Genomic DNA, 15,388 nt, shown 5'->3' with positions numbered 1-15,388 from the left:
TGCCTAGCGCGGGGCTGCCTCCTGCCGGGGAGGCCGCCCCGAGCCCTCGCTGCGCCCCAGGGGCCTGCGTGCCGCTGTGCTCAGGCGCCGGCCCCGCCTGCCGGTGACAGCCCGGACACTTCTGCTTTCCCTCCGCAGGCAGCCGCGGCCCTGCGCCTCCCTCCGTGCCAGGCACTGTCTGTGCCACTCTTATTTTTCTCCTGGCCACCGGGCCCTTGGGGCGAGCGGGTATCTTAACTGCAAGAAAACAAAGGCCTGCAAAAACTGACTACCTTGCTCCCCATTTTCGAAAGCGCTAGAGTTTGACGGACACCGATTCTGTCTGAGCCCAAAGTCTGACTCCCGGGCTACTCTGTCTCCTTGATTTTTTTTCACGTATCTCCAAACATGGAAAAGCTGTTTCCCACATTTTATATTTTATTAAGTGAGAAAAATCTCCAGGCTTAGCTTCCATTTTATGGAGTGATCGGAGTGTGGAGTAAAGTGACAACTCAGTGAAGAAGGGAATCAGAAATGCGAACTGGGTTTGCAGGCCGGAGGCGCAAGGTGGTGAGAGGACTCCCCAGAGACAGAGTGGGGAGCAGAACAGGCAGATGGATGAGGCACACGGCGGAGGGGAGCGGCAGGAGACAGGAGGGGTCTGTGCGCCCTGGGGCCACCTCCCAGGCGGGGATGGAACTTGCGCTGAGGTGGCTGCAGCCGGCTTCCAGTGCTGCGTCCTGACGGGTTGCCCCTCCAGGGAGGACCCTCACTGGGCTTTTAGCGTAGGGTTAGTATTGTACTAGCTGTGCCGCTGAGTAGTGAATAGAAATCAAGTTGTAACATAGGAACATATTAATTTTGTTGAGGATAGTATTTGGCATGCAATATTGGGCTAATCTTGTCACAATCAGTAGACCATAACTTGCTATTTTTTTAAAAAATCACTGTCCCTTCCAAAATAAATGCTCCACATATTGGAAAAGAGAAAGAGAAGCTGCTAGCTGCCCCTGGCTTGGCTAGAGGTGGGTAAATAGGCCCTGATGGGTCCTGGGGCCTGTGCAGGGAAAGAATGGACAGGGTGGGAATGCTTATTTTCCCGCAAACAACCACATGTTCAATCCAATGGACCCAAGTCTTCCATATGTGATGTCTCTTGTTTTCTAGAAAAGAAGGATGGGCATTTTCCTCTTAGGGCGTCCGTGCCCCTAAGTCTCCTTTCCTCAGCCGTAGAGGTGTTTGTTGAGTTAATACTGTCACAATAACCAGACCGTGTATGGGAAAGAGCGAGAAACAGGGTGGTTAGACGGCAGGTATGTCATCGGCAGGCTTGGGGTGTTGGGGGCCTCGCAGAGAGCAGCCGCTAGTCTCTGCGGGGAATGACCCAGCGGAGGGGGTGCAGGTGCGGGCCCCTCGGTGACTCCCCACCGCAGCTTCACCCCAGTTCTCTAGTGGGAAGAGTCACGGCCGAGACTGCCCAAGTGAGTCGTCGGCGAGGCCGCGCGGGTCCGGCGTCGCGCAGGAGCGCAGCGCCTGCGGGGAAATCGTCCGGCGTCTGCCCGTCCATCCGCCGCTCCGAGGGGCGCGGTCATCTGTCTCTCCACGTTTCCTGCCCGGTCACCTCCACCTCCGGCGTCCCGCCTTGCCCCTCTTTGGTGTGGGGGGCATGTTGTTCTAATTTCCTTTGTGACGAACGCGGGAACATACAATAATATTAAAACCATTCTTTTTAAGAAAGGAGGGTGCCCGAATCCCCCCGCCCCCCACCTCCTCTCCTGCCTGCTGCTTTTCACCCTGGGCTGGTGCTGTGTCCCACTGCCACTCGCCGTGACGGGTGGGCTTGGGGACGCTAGATGCTGTCGTTCTTTATTTTTATGGCTTTCTTTGGTGGTATAAAGATAAAGACAGCCATCGCTCATATTCTGCAGCTTCAATGGAATGTGTTAGAGGAGAAAGAAGAATAATATCATATTACATCTCCTGTTGGCCCCTGGGTTTATTAAATGCTTTATTATATCGTGGGTCTCTTTTACTCTACCTCTGCCAAATTATATGAGGGAGGCTGAAAATATCCAGGTGGGTGGAAGCGAGGCTTATTTTATAAGCATGGGTATGCTTCCTTGAATTCTATAAATGGCAAGAGTTCCCACAGGTGGCAGTGGATATGTAAACTGACAGCAGGTGTTTCAGGTGTGAGGAGAGAAGATGAAAAACAGATCACACTGAATTTAATAAAATGAATTCTCAACTCCGACACTTCTCGGAGAGGACGGAAACCGTGTGAATGACTGTGACATTCTGACACTTGCAGAATAAGGGGTCTCGTGCTGGCCAAGCTCCCCTCTCCCATCCCAGAGACGCCTTGCTTCCAGACACCTCGCACAAAGGTGAGTTTCACTTCAGGTGAACTTACCATAGTGTCACTACAGACTTGGAGGTGATGTGCGCAAGGAGGCTGCTGGCCAGTAGACCGGAAAGGGTGGTTTGAGCTGCACCACAGTTACTGACAGGAATAACTCCCACTTGCCTGGCAATGCTGAGTCGCTTTAGGCTGCATGATGTGGATGAAACCAATACGCGGGATAAAGGCTCCTCGTCTCTGCTCCTAGTGTCTTACTGTTCGAGTAAGAATTCTTTTAACCTCCTTTGTTACTTACATAGAATGTGCCACGAACTTCTCTTTCTTCTCTTCATGCCACCTCACAAAGAAACAACAAACTTAGAAGTAAGTGTGGGCCATCCTCGTGAGAGTGTAAATCAAAGCAAAGAGGGTTCCCTTCCCAGGGGACCCCCATGTGGTCCGTCGCCAGCATCACTAGATGCCAAAGTCACAATCGTGTACTACTTACGAGATGCCCTTTGGGAACAGCAGGTAAATCCCACAGATTCTACTTGGAAACAGGGCTAACGCTGGTGGCAATGTTTGACTTCATTTTCATTTTCTTTCTGCAGACGAAGACAGTGTGTGTAAAGGTGTTTAAGACACAGGCCATCCACAGAGGTGGCCTCTGGAGGTATCCAGCCAGGTTGTTAGGGTGCCAGCAACCGAAACTGTGACTATGGATAAGAAGATAATTTGTTGGGAAGAGATGAGGAGCAAGAATACAGGAAAATTAATTTTAGGGCAGGAAAAAGATCAAGGAAATGCCAGAAGTGCATGGAGGAGCACTGTCTCTTCGGACTCATCAGGATGCTGCTGATAGAATGAATGTGTGTGTGTGTGTGTGTGTGTGTGTGTGGGCTCAGGGTTCCAGTTCCTGGAAGCAGCATATGTCAGAATCACGGTGGCCTTAGCCCTCCCTCTCTGCTGTTGCGGTTAATGCCAACCAGGGCCTTTCATCAATGGTCCTACCCCATGGACCCAAAGGAGGAGGGGCAGCTCCCTGAGACAGCACTAAGGTGCTGTTACCAAAGGACGGGAGGAAGTGAATATTCATGGATCCGAAGATATCGTTATCCACTGCTAAGTGTAATGTGCTATGGAGTTCATGCTGTGTTTTCTGACTTTTCGTTGATCAGCTATGTAGTTTGTCAGGAGCAGGGAGGATATGAGAAAAGGACACTCATCACCACGTGCCACGTAACCTGATGTGGTAGACGCAGCCCTCAGGGCGCTGGGCATCAGGGCTGAAATCATCTGCCCTCTGCCTGCTGCAGTCAGCAAAGATGTTAAGTTTTATTTGGTAGAAAGTGTCACGGCATTGACTTTTTGCTGAATGGAGAAATCTATCTCAGATGGCATCCGATTTTTAAGATTTTTCTTTCTTTGCCAAATGAAGAAGCGAACATCGTCGATCTTGCCAAGAAGTGGACAGAGTGTAAGGGTCACTGAGCAAAAGGTTCTTAGATGGCAGAGCCAGAGTCCCACAAACCAGAGAGATAGAAGCTCCTGGCAAGGGACAGTGATAAGCTGGGTCTGTCCCGCCGAGCTCAAGATGGAAGGGAAGCGCCCTTAGCGATACTGCTGACAAATATCATGTTCATAGAGCTGCAGGAGTTAAGGTGCTTTGGTTTGGATGGACAGCGACCAAATCCCAGACATGAAGGTCTGAACGTCTCTGGGCAGGCTGGCAAGTGACAAGCGCAGAAAAGGCTTAGCAAAACTTGGGCAAAACTGAAAACGGAGAAAGCCAGAGCATTCTACCAACGAGACCGTTTATCTCAGGCAATTGGCTAAGAGTTTTCATGGACTGGGAAAAAGATATTAATCATTCTAGCTTCTCTCCCTATGGTTTATAACTTCTTGTATTTAATTTTCAGTTGGTTAACTGTAGTCATCAGGCCGAGGTGTTCATTCTATCATGGTGGCTCAGGCTTCCCCAAGTTGGCTTCTTCTACTCTCAGACAACCCCCGGAGAATCAGAGCAGAGCTTGACGGGTCTCCAAATCACCCACAGGACTCCACACTCTAACTCAGTGACGAAGGAGAAAACAAGCAACTGACTGCGAAACAGAATTTGAAGACAAAAATGGGGTTGACAGAGAACAGGATTAGCAGCACCTCTGAGGTCTTGACACACGGGCTTAAATCTGGTTTTGCCACTTATTAGACTTGTGACCCTGGAAAACTCACTTAGTCTCTCTAAGCTTGACTTTCCTCTTCTGAAAAGTGATGCTAGTGAGATTATCTTTTTCCGGTGGGTACATTGGGAGACGAGGCATGGCAGAGACTGACAGTGTTCTTGCCCACGGCAAGAACTTTTGGTTTTATACAGAGGCAAGAGTTTAGTAACTTACAGGAAATGATTACGTGGTGAATTGTGAGTGAAAGTTCTGGTTGCAGAGCTGAAGGACGCCCAGATTCATGTAATGCACACCATGCATGCAGTTGGTAGTTACCGCGTGTAGTCGAGGCTTTGGAGATGGGACGACGACTTGATAGACAAGAGAGGTTCAGGTTCTCTGTCTCTCAGGAGGGTGTAATCGCAGCACCTGCCCTACCGAAGAGTGTAACGCTGTGTGTGGCATTGAACACGTTCCACACTCACAAAGAATGCTACTTCCTGTGAGTGTAATTTTCCTTCAAATGGTCAACAATCTGAATATATTTTCAATTTTTTAAAAAGATTTATTTATTTATGCATACAGAACTGGGGTACAGGCCAGAGGTGTCAGGTTGGTGAGAGGCTTCACCAGAAACAGAGTAGGAAGCAGAACAGGCCGACTGACGAAGTCCACTGCTGAGGGGAGCAGCGGGTGGGTCAGGAGAGGTCTGCTGCGTCATGTGGGTCACCTCAGGGCGGGATCGAACTCATGCTGCAGTGGCTTTAGCTTCTTAGTGCTGCACTGTAACTTGCTGTGCCACCAGGGAGGGCCTGATTTTCAAATATTTTTAATTGTCATTAACCACCTCTGTGTGGGGCAATTTATTACAGGATCTGGCAATCTTTCTTCACTGGAAAGATTAATTGAATATTATTTAGAACTCTTCAAGTCTTTGACATCTTTATTAAATGTTAGCTCTCCAAATGGTAGGATGCTAAGCAGATTTATTCTCAGACTTCCTTGCTGTGTACTGCCACGTTTAGGGTTAAGCTATATTAAATGGTACTTGAAGGGTAGTTATAAATTATGGAAGCTACTATGGTTATAAATACCACCCTGGCAATTGGTCACATACACCTCAAGATAAGGTGAGTAAGGATTTCAGAGGTCTTTAAACACTTCTACTTTAAGTAGGGAAGGAAAACACCGCACGTCTTTAATACGTACTGAAAAATCTGTATTGGAGAACCACTGAAATGTTATCAGCATTCAAAGTAGAAACCTTAGCTGAAAATTTAATATCTAGATATTAATTTTGTTATTACAAGACTAATAGAAAAAAGGGGTCCAGTGAATCCTAATTACATTTATGTTAGAAATTTCTTACATTACCGAGATTTCTCAGTAATATAAATTACCTCTTGTAAGTGTTATAAAGCAACTGTTCTTTAACCCTTAAATTCATTATGTATTTAACTATGACAGGACACATTTTGCAACCAATGGAAATTTCAAGAATGGTCAGAGATTACATTGTACTTTTCAGCAATTTTGATTATAATACTGTAATTTCTAACCTTCCATCAAGAAGGTTTTATCAAGAATAAGACAATACTTATTATGCCTATTGGAACTCATCTATAACCAAACAATGTGAGGAACTAAAGACAGAAATTGACCTTGTTATGAAATTTCATGCCCAAAGTTACTTTGCATAGGTCATTAATATGTATAACTAAACTGTCCTTTGATGCTCATTAATAACGTAACTTGGGACGACACAAAGAATAACTCATAAATATTTGGAAAAGGGAAGATGCCATAATTAACTCATGGTCATGAATATGGGTATTGGGTTATGAACATGGGTATTGGGTTATTAAGTGATGAATCACAATTCTTTCCATGGAGATTGACATGGTGGCTTTTCCGAGAAACTCAGAGGCTGAGACTCAGCAAATAGAATGTGTGTGAAAGTAACTTTCTAGAAAAATAGCTTTTCCTAAAGCCTGTACTCAGGGTGGAACTGGACTTGTCACTGAGAAAGTTATCTAAATGTTTTTAATATTTAAGTTGTCTGTTATGAAGCACAATGTTAATTTCTTTGCAGACTATTTCATACTATCAGTCCAATCAAATTTGATTGATGTTAAGCTTTTTAATGGATTTTTAAAATGCAAATTTAAAAACTAGGTATTGCCTCATCTATTAAGAAATTGAAATAACTTCTTTTAATATTTAATCTTTATGATGTTTGGGAGTCCTTTAATCTTTAGGCAAAGCAATTTTGTCCGGACCAAATTTATTAATAATGCACTTTTCTTCTAGACATGAAAACCTCATTGTACCCCTGCAGTACAGGAACTGTATGAAACCCCGAAACACATGATCAAAATTAAACCGTAAACGTTAGCTGAGACTTTGACATTTAGGTATTAGTCGCTGTCGTTTCTTTGCGCTATGTGTCTCCCTCTTGATGGGTGATTTACAACAGGGGCTTGGGAGCCCCAGAGGAGCGTCTCCCCTTTCCAGAGAGCGGCCTGGTACCTGCCTCCTCCGCACCTGCGGCTTGACCCCTCCCTCCTCCCGCCGGCCTAGGACTCACCGGCGTCCCCCAGCGGACCCTGCCCCACGGGCCTCTCCGGAAAGGCCTCATTTCTTTCCAGCTTCCCCACCACCGCGAAACTAGACCGCGCTCATGCTCTTCCCAACTCTGAGCGCCAAGTAGGTCGAAGACCACGACATGACACCCTAAGTCGTAACAAACACGAGAGAAGACGCCCATGCCCTCAGGGGTGCGTGGGGCTCAGCTCCACAGGCAGGGGAAGGAGCCGGGGGGCTTCACCACGCCAGGGCTCTGCTAGTGTCCTTTGGTGGGGACTCACAACTGACTTCATTTGTGTTTTGAATTGATCTTCTTCTTCTTCTTTTTTTTTTTTAAAAAAAGATTTATGTATTTACGGGCCCTCCCTGGTGGCGCAGCGGGTTAGAGCACAGCACTAAGAAGCTAGAGCCGCTTCAGGTGACCACAGGGCCCTGCAGCCCTCTCCTGACCTGCCCGCTGCTCCCCTCAGCAGTGGACTTCGTCAGTCGGCCTGTTCTGCTCCCCGCTCTGTCTCTGGTGGAGCCTCTCGCCGTCCCTGAGCCTCTTGCCTGTACCCCAGCTCAGGATGCTCAAATAAGTACATCTTAAAACAAAACAAAACAAAACAAAGAAACTTACATTGTATAATTGCTTATTTAGTATCAGTCATGGTGTACTTGAGACCAAATTCAGAAATTTGACTTTTTTCAAAGAACAGTGAGGAGGATGGAAGGGATTTTTCAGGAGCGGGTGAGTCTGTGATTCTGTTTGTGTTAAATCTCTGGGGATAAGCTGGGTGGGGAAAGAGATTTCTGCTTGGCAGCGGGCAAGTTATTATGGCATGTACATCATAAGCATTATCCTCAGGTGAGTAACACAATTAAAAATGATTATTTCACAGTATAGTTATTCCCTGTTAGCGTGCATCAGGCAACCATGCAAGACATTGAATTTCTGTCTCTTGGGCTCATTCACTGGGAACAAGACTGAGAGGAAGAGAGAAGGAAGTTCAGGACCAAGGGAACAGAGACAAAGACACTCTGGCTCAAGGCTGGTGACGTCTCAGATTCCAGGTCTCCGTCGAAGGTCTCCGTTCAGCACAGTGTAGTCTGAAGCTCGTGGCTAGCCAGCACTGAATTGCGTTCATAAAAATTAGCTCCCATCATCAAAAACGGGGTGTGGGGGTGGGGAAGAAAGAGCACGGGACTATGGTGATGGCACACGGGTGACTTGGTGATGGGAAACCGCGGGGACTACAATTGAGGTGGGAAAAAAATGTACAAAATGATGTAAAAATAAACTGTTATAAAAACAAAAATTAGCCCCCATCAACTCGGTGAGGCACGGAGGCCGGTCGTCGGCGACTGGAAGCTTCCTACTGCCTGTCTGTATCATCAGCTTGACCTCCAAGCCACTGTGGCCGTCTCTGGGTGGTTGTGGAGACACCTCATGGGGGGCGGGGGGCTGTTCCACCAGGCAAGGAAACTGGCTGAAGTAGTGAGCGCTGAGGGCGAGAGTGCCGAAGACCCAGGAGACATCTCCCCAATGGTAGATCTGGGTTGCCGTTCTTGAAGTGCTGAGGTGGGGCTTAAAATTCCATTATGTTGCCATAAAATAGTGTTTTAGAAATCGCAAGCTCTCTTAGTATTCATCCTTTGCATGCCACCTGGGTAGGGTTATCCTCACGTCACGGTCAAGGAAAATAAGGCTGCAAGTACGTGACTTACCTTACTCATGCAGTTGTGAGGGGTGGTGTAGGCTTGCTGACCATATGCACTGTTCTTTGTGATTTTTTTCAAAGACTTTATCTTTATCCTAAAAAAAAAATCTCTGCTTGTAGGCTCTACTCAAAATAGCCAGTTTATGACATGATCTTGAAAATTCAGCCACTTTTCAAAGCTTCATTGTAGGAGAATGAGGCATTCTGTCTAAGCTAATAGTCTAAATAAAGGCATTAAAGTCATTTTGAATGGAAAATTTTCAAACATGCACTTTGGCACTTCTTGCTTAATTTTTTCTATTATCTGTGGGCATGCAGTGCCCAGAAGATAAGAGGTCCTCGGAAAAAATGGGCTGAATGATCATCATAAACATGTTACGCAGTAGGATTCCTTGAAAGGCTTTTTTGCTGAATGACTTCAAATTACTGTGCTTTATTTGCTTAGTTATTTCTGTTTGGCTTGTTCGGTTGTTACCTGTGGCGTCTTTTTATTTATAGCAATAGCCCTCAATTCCTTACAAACTTGCTATTTCTGTTCTTCTATGGGCTAGGAAACCAACCACTCAAGCTTCTTGTCAGTAAATGAGCAGTACGAGAATGCTAGTGCCTCTTCTCAGGTGACAGGGTGTGGATTTTGCCAGAATTGTAAGAAAAGGCTCCCTGCTTCTAACTCCTGAGTCCAGCTTCTCAAAGGTGACCCAAACCGGAGGGAGCTCATGTTATCTCACACTATATAAAAAAACGAGCTTAGAATTGATGAAAGGCTTGGGTATAAGATCTGAAATCACAGACTATGTAGAAAACATAAGCAAGACACTTCACAACATTGGCTTCCGTGATGGAATTGGGGACTCAACTCCAGGGCAAGGGAAGACATAAAAAATAAGAAAGTAGAGTGCATCAAGCTAGACAGCTTCGGCACAATGAAAGAAATGATCGTGACCACGGGAAGATGCCCTACTAAGAGGGGGAAAACAATTTCCATCATAAATCCCACAAGGGCTGATAGCCAAGCTCCACAAAGAACTTATGCAACTAACAAGGAGAAACAGAATCCAATCGAAAACGGACAGAAGAGTTAAATAGAAACTTTTCCAAGGAAGTGGCTAACAGACACATGAAAAAATGTCCATCAGCACTGTCATGAGGGAAATCAAGTAAAGCCACGACCAGCTGCCATCTCACTTGCAAGAACGATCCCTATCCAAAGACGGGTAACCGGTGTGGGAGAAGGTGGGGCTCAGGGATAGCCGTACAGCGCAGGTGGGAGTGGAGGTTGGTCCAGTCCCTGTGCAAAACAGCATGGCGGATTCTTAGAGCCTTTGACTCAGAAATCCCACCCTACCTAGGGGTGCAAAAACACTCGCTCTAAGGCATCCATGTCCTCAGTCTACCTATGTCCATCGCAGCAATATTCACACTAGCCACGGAAGCAACTCAGATGTCTAAGCACAGATGAGTAGTGAAGAAGCTGTTACTCAGACACAAGGAAACATCTTTCTGCCAGGAAAAGATGAAATCTTGCATTTGTGATAATATGGATAGAACCAGTGGGTTGCGTAAAATCAGTCAGAAGGAGAAAGACAAACACTTGATTTCACTCATCGCAGAATATGAGAAACTAAACAAAGGAGCAGAAAGTCAAAGACAAATCAAACCCTAGAAATCTGATGCAGAAATGGAGCTGCCAGAGGGCAGGGCGGGGAATGGGAGCAGAGGGAGGGGGCGTGGAGGATTATGGGTGTTTGGTGTGGGACAGGCTTTGTAGCACACACAGGTAGGTGTGAAGAGGTGTAAAATCACGGCGTTGTAAGCTCTGGTTACCTCAGTAAAGTAGCACAATTACAGACTAGCTGTTGTCAACAGGAAAAGGGTATACAGGCACTGGTGTGATGGTACAGTGGACATTAACCACCTATAAAAAGGAGCTGACTGATGATAGAACATGCATGAACGTCAAAAACTTCCTAAATGAATGACGCTTGACATTGAAAAACACATAATGTATTATTCCATTAAAGCTCTAAAACGGGCCACACGATCCAGTGGCTACCCCCGGGTGGGAAGGCAGTGGCCAGGGATTAGCGGGAAGGAGCAAGAACAGACATCTCTGCAAGTAATAGTGTGTATCTTGACGGAAGCTGGTTTAGGCTGGTCTACACATTTGTGAAAATGATTGCCAGGGCACCCGCAAGGGCGTTCATTTCACCGTGTGACAAGTTTACCTCTAAAATTAAAAAGAGCTGTATACAAACGAAGCAAAATAAAATGGAGCCTGCTGACGCAGCCCCTCTTTTACTGCACGTTCACGGCCTGGAGGACCGGCGTCCGCCCGGGGCTCCCTGCAAAGGCGGTGGTGACCTTTCCTCTTCCTGCGCTGTCTTTTCATCTAGTTCCCCTCAGACCTACCCAGTGTGTCAGTGAGGCAATTTATATGCAGACCGGCCCGCTCCTGGCCTGCTCTCTGCTGTCCGTACTTAGCTCACGCGCTGTGTGATCGGGACACGTGAGGCCCTCCTTCCCTCCCTGGGCTCCACTCGGGGGACTGCGGGAGCTGCTGGGGTCTTGCCAGGTGACTGATAACACCTAGTGCCCTGAACGGAAGCTCTTTGCGCACACTGCTTTTTTTTTTTTTTTTAATATAATAGCTTATTTTCACATCATTTTGTGCCTTTTCCCCTCTCAGTTGAAATCCCCATGGACTTCACATCACCAAATCACCCGCGTGTGCACATTGATTTTACTGCCCAGCACTGTGCCTGCCCAGGCAGAGATCAGTAATGTTTGTTGAATGACTGAAGGACTTGAGCTGCAGAGATACAGAGCCGAAGCGATGCACAGCGAAGCACAGAGTAAACCAATGGGCCAGGACGTATTCTGCTTGTCTCAGGGACTCGGTACCTGTCTCCATTGAGGTTTTGCCAAGGTTACTTCAAGTTGGTAGCGTGGCTAGGTAGCTTGTCTATTACAACACAGTTTTTGATTTTTTTTTAAAGATTTATTTATTTATTCATATAGAACTGGGGTACTGGCCAGAGATGCGGAGGGTGAGAGGATTCACCAGAGACAGAGTGGGGAGCAGAACAGGCAGATCGACGAAGTCCACTGCTGAGGGGAGCAGCGGGTGGGTCAGGAGAGGTCTGCCGTGCCATGTGGTCACCTCCGGGGCAGGCGGGGATCGAACTCATGTGGAAGTGGCTTAAGTTTCTTAGTGCTGTGCTTTAACCTGATGCGCCACCAGGAAGGGCCCAGTTTTTGATGTTTTTATATGAGCTTCTGATAACTAGGATTTATTTCTGAGGACTTCATATGGTTATTCCTTCTAGCTTTATGATTTTAATTTATTCTATCTTTGTTGTGCTTGCTTTTCTGATACCGAAAGAGAGTTTAAATTGCTTGCATGAGTGTCAGAACGTGATGACCCAATAAAAGACTTATTCAAATTGGATTTTAGCATTTAGATTCCCTGATGGATGCTTAATATGCTGGATCTTGTTTCTCCTCTGGGACTAAAGTTGTGGGACCAGAATGTGAAGTAAACTTAATCCTAAATTATGGTCTGTCTGTATATGTCAAAAATCCCTGCAGACCTGGCTTCTGCCAGCCGCGATTTTGAACTCCATTGCTGTCTGAGTGCTCATGTAATATTAAACACTAGTTGATATTGATATTAATTTCTAGAAATATGAAGCAAACTCTGTAAATGAGGATGTCACGAACTGTTGAACGATGGAATGCCATTTCTTTACAGTTTGTGAAATACACAAATAATAAACCCTGCCTGGTAGGTGTTTCCAGTTCACCTGCCAGTTTCAAAATGGGCAGAAATAATTACTGGCCAGTCTCCTCCATCCACTTTCCATTCAGTTTCAGGTGAGGAAATTGGGTTGTCCTTTCCTGTACCAGAGGCATCTCCACGTTTGCATACCGCCTCCTTGCTCAGCTGCTGGGGGCAGGGGACAGAGCTGAGTGGCCAGGTGACGCTATCTAACATGGTGGGGGGCTTTGGAGGGACATGTGGAGAAAAAGGGCGAGCTTACCTCTCAGCTTTGGATTTGCAGGGCTTGGAGGAGACACACGTGGAGAGAAATGTGGAGACTCTCGGGGAGACGTGGGGGAGGCGGGAGGCTGACAGTGGCCACTGTCACCTTGATTTTACGCTTGTGCCTTTCATGCCAGACTTGCCTCGTCCGGTCACCAGTTCCTGCGGTTCGACCCTTGTGCAAGGCTTCAGGTCTCACAGCCCTGCTTCAGGGGGTCCTGAGCGGTTGGGCCTTTGCCCCAGGGGATGAGTAACTTGGGGTGTTTCATTGGGCAACTACTATCCTTTATTTTCTCCTCTCTCTGCACACACTACTTCTAGTAAAGTTTTTCTACGCTAAAAATCTCCTTTATCTTCTTGTGCACCGATGGCCTGACCCATTTCCAGCATGCAAGTTCGGTCACTCGCTGACTAAAATTCCTCCTTCTCCCATAAACAATTCATCACGTTGTGTTGGCTCCAAAAACATACGTTCCCCCAGGCCCCTGCACAGCCTCGGAGGAAGTCCTCGTTATTTCTGCCCCAGCCCCTGTGATAAGCTCTGAGAGTGCCTCCCGCAGCCTGACTGGCTTCTCTGCGCCACCACACAGCATGCTCTCGCTCTGGCCTCGGAACAGAGTTCAGGTTCTTCACCAGCACCGCTGGCCTTGGCGACATCAGGTTCATTAAAAACCTCGGGGAGAAGTTTCAGTGCCAGTGGCAAGTCGCCTGCAGATGACGGAGGGCAGAGCAGTGAAGGCAGAAACTGGCAGCAAGTCATTATTTTGGGGAAGTTTGAACCTTAAGAGGAGGAGACAGGTTGGGGGAGACAAGAGAGGTCAAAAGGGTTTTTTTTTTTTTTTTTTTTTTGAGGAAAAGGAGACGTAAGCAAACTCACCTAGGGAAGTGGGCAGGATAGGAAACTAATTTGGGGTGAAAGAGACAAGCGGGTGCGGGTTCTGAAGGGACAAAGGAGGTGGCCGCTGACCGGTAGACTGCCGTTGTTATCTCTTGCCCTGCGACAAATCACCCTAAAACGTGGCAGCGTAATGTGATGAAACATTTATTATTTCACGTCTTTCTGAGGCTCAGGAGTCTGGGAGCTGCTCAGTGGGGTAGTTCTACTTCAAGATCTCCGGGGAGGTTGCCGTCAAGCTGCTGGGGAGAACTGCGGCCTCAGAAGGCTTGACCGGAGCTGGAACAGCTGCTTTCGGGCTGTTGGCGAGGAGCTTAAGCTCCTCCCTACAGGGCTCCTTGTGACAAGGTTTTACCTAGAGCAGGTGGGCCAGGAAGAGCAAAGGCCCAGGACGGAGGTTGCGCGCTTTATATCCTGATACTGGAAAATTGCCGTCGTTTACCTTCAGTTCTGTTCTTGTTCTTTTGGTCTCCAGATGAATCCTGGCATGAGGTGGGAGGAGAGTGCTCAGGCTGTGACTCCTGGGCGGCAGGGTTAGTGGTTCCCTCTCAGGAGCTCACTTCCACCCTCTCCGAAAAGAACGTTTGCTCTGTGCAAACGGGATGTGAAAGGAAGGGAAGGAAGTTGAGGGGTGAGTTGACCAATGGCTTTCAGCGTCTTGGTGAAATGCGAGACAAAGTCACTTCCCGAGAGCAAGAGGGTGAGAGGGCATTTGGAGAGGGAGGTTGACGTTTGCAGGCACCATTCTGGAGACGGGAAGGCAGCCCTTTGGCGTATGGGCCGCGCAGCCAGGGTGGAAACCCGATGGAGATGGGCAGTCAGAAATGTGAAGCTCCGGTCTGCCTGGTTGCATGAGTTTCCTCCCTCAGATGTTGAAGTAGAAGTGGAGATGTGGCCTGGCGTGGCTTTGTTAAAAGGATGTGGTCTAGGTTAAGAGAAGACCAAGCATTTGTGAAAAGGGGTGAGGGAATGGTTGAGATAATCCGTCATAGAAGTGCCAGGGACGTCCTGAAATCAAAGGAAGCTGAAACATTTGAAAATGGAAAATCAAAAACCAAGGAACTTAGGATTTTGATATGGTTGAGGTGAAGTTAAAACCAGAGCAGGTGAGAGAGGGCTGGGGTTGAAGGCGCCCCATGGAATTGTGTGGGCAACGTGTCTTCAAAATGAACTAAGGCTACGAAGACCTGGGTGTGTAAATCCCATGCAAAATGGAATGATGGTTATTTATTAGCATGTGTTTGTTGAGCGGTTACTATGTGTCCACAGATGTGAGTTCCTCTGGTGATAACATTTATTAAAGGACACTTTCTTTCACTAAAGACTCTACTACATGATTTTTTTTTTGATTTACCAAAGGAATTTTCACTGTATGCAAGAATTCATCACATTTTATGAAATGACAGACATTCTCCTATATGGCTATGTCATTATAGAATTTAAAAATGACAAAAATTGCTTGCATGTCAATTACAAAATGTCTTATGCAATGCAAATATGGGTTCTTAACCTTCTTAGCTTAGAAAATATTTCCCAAAATTAACTTACAAACTGTTAACAACTGCACAGAACGGTGATTCTCCAATATGGCCCCTGACTAGCAATGTAAACTACCTGGGAACTTGTTAGAAAAGCAGATTCTAGGGTCCTCCTTGAGAACTGTATCAAAAACGCTAGGCGTGA

This window comes from Condylura cristata, unplaced genomic scaffold (assembly GCF_000260355.1).
Source record: "Condylura cristata isolate star-nosed mole 26May11 unplaced genomic scaffold, ConCri1.0 scaffold00034, whole genome shotgun sequence".
Classification (NCBI taxonomy): domain Eukaryota; kingdom Metazoa; phylum Chordata; class Mammalia; order Eulipotyphla; family Talpidae; genus Condylura; species Condylura cristata.
Note: the sequence above shows the minus strand (reverse complement) of the source record.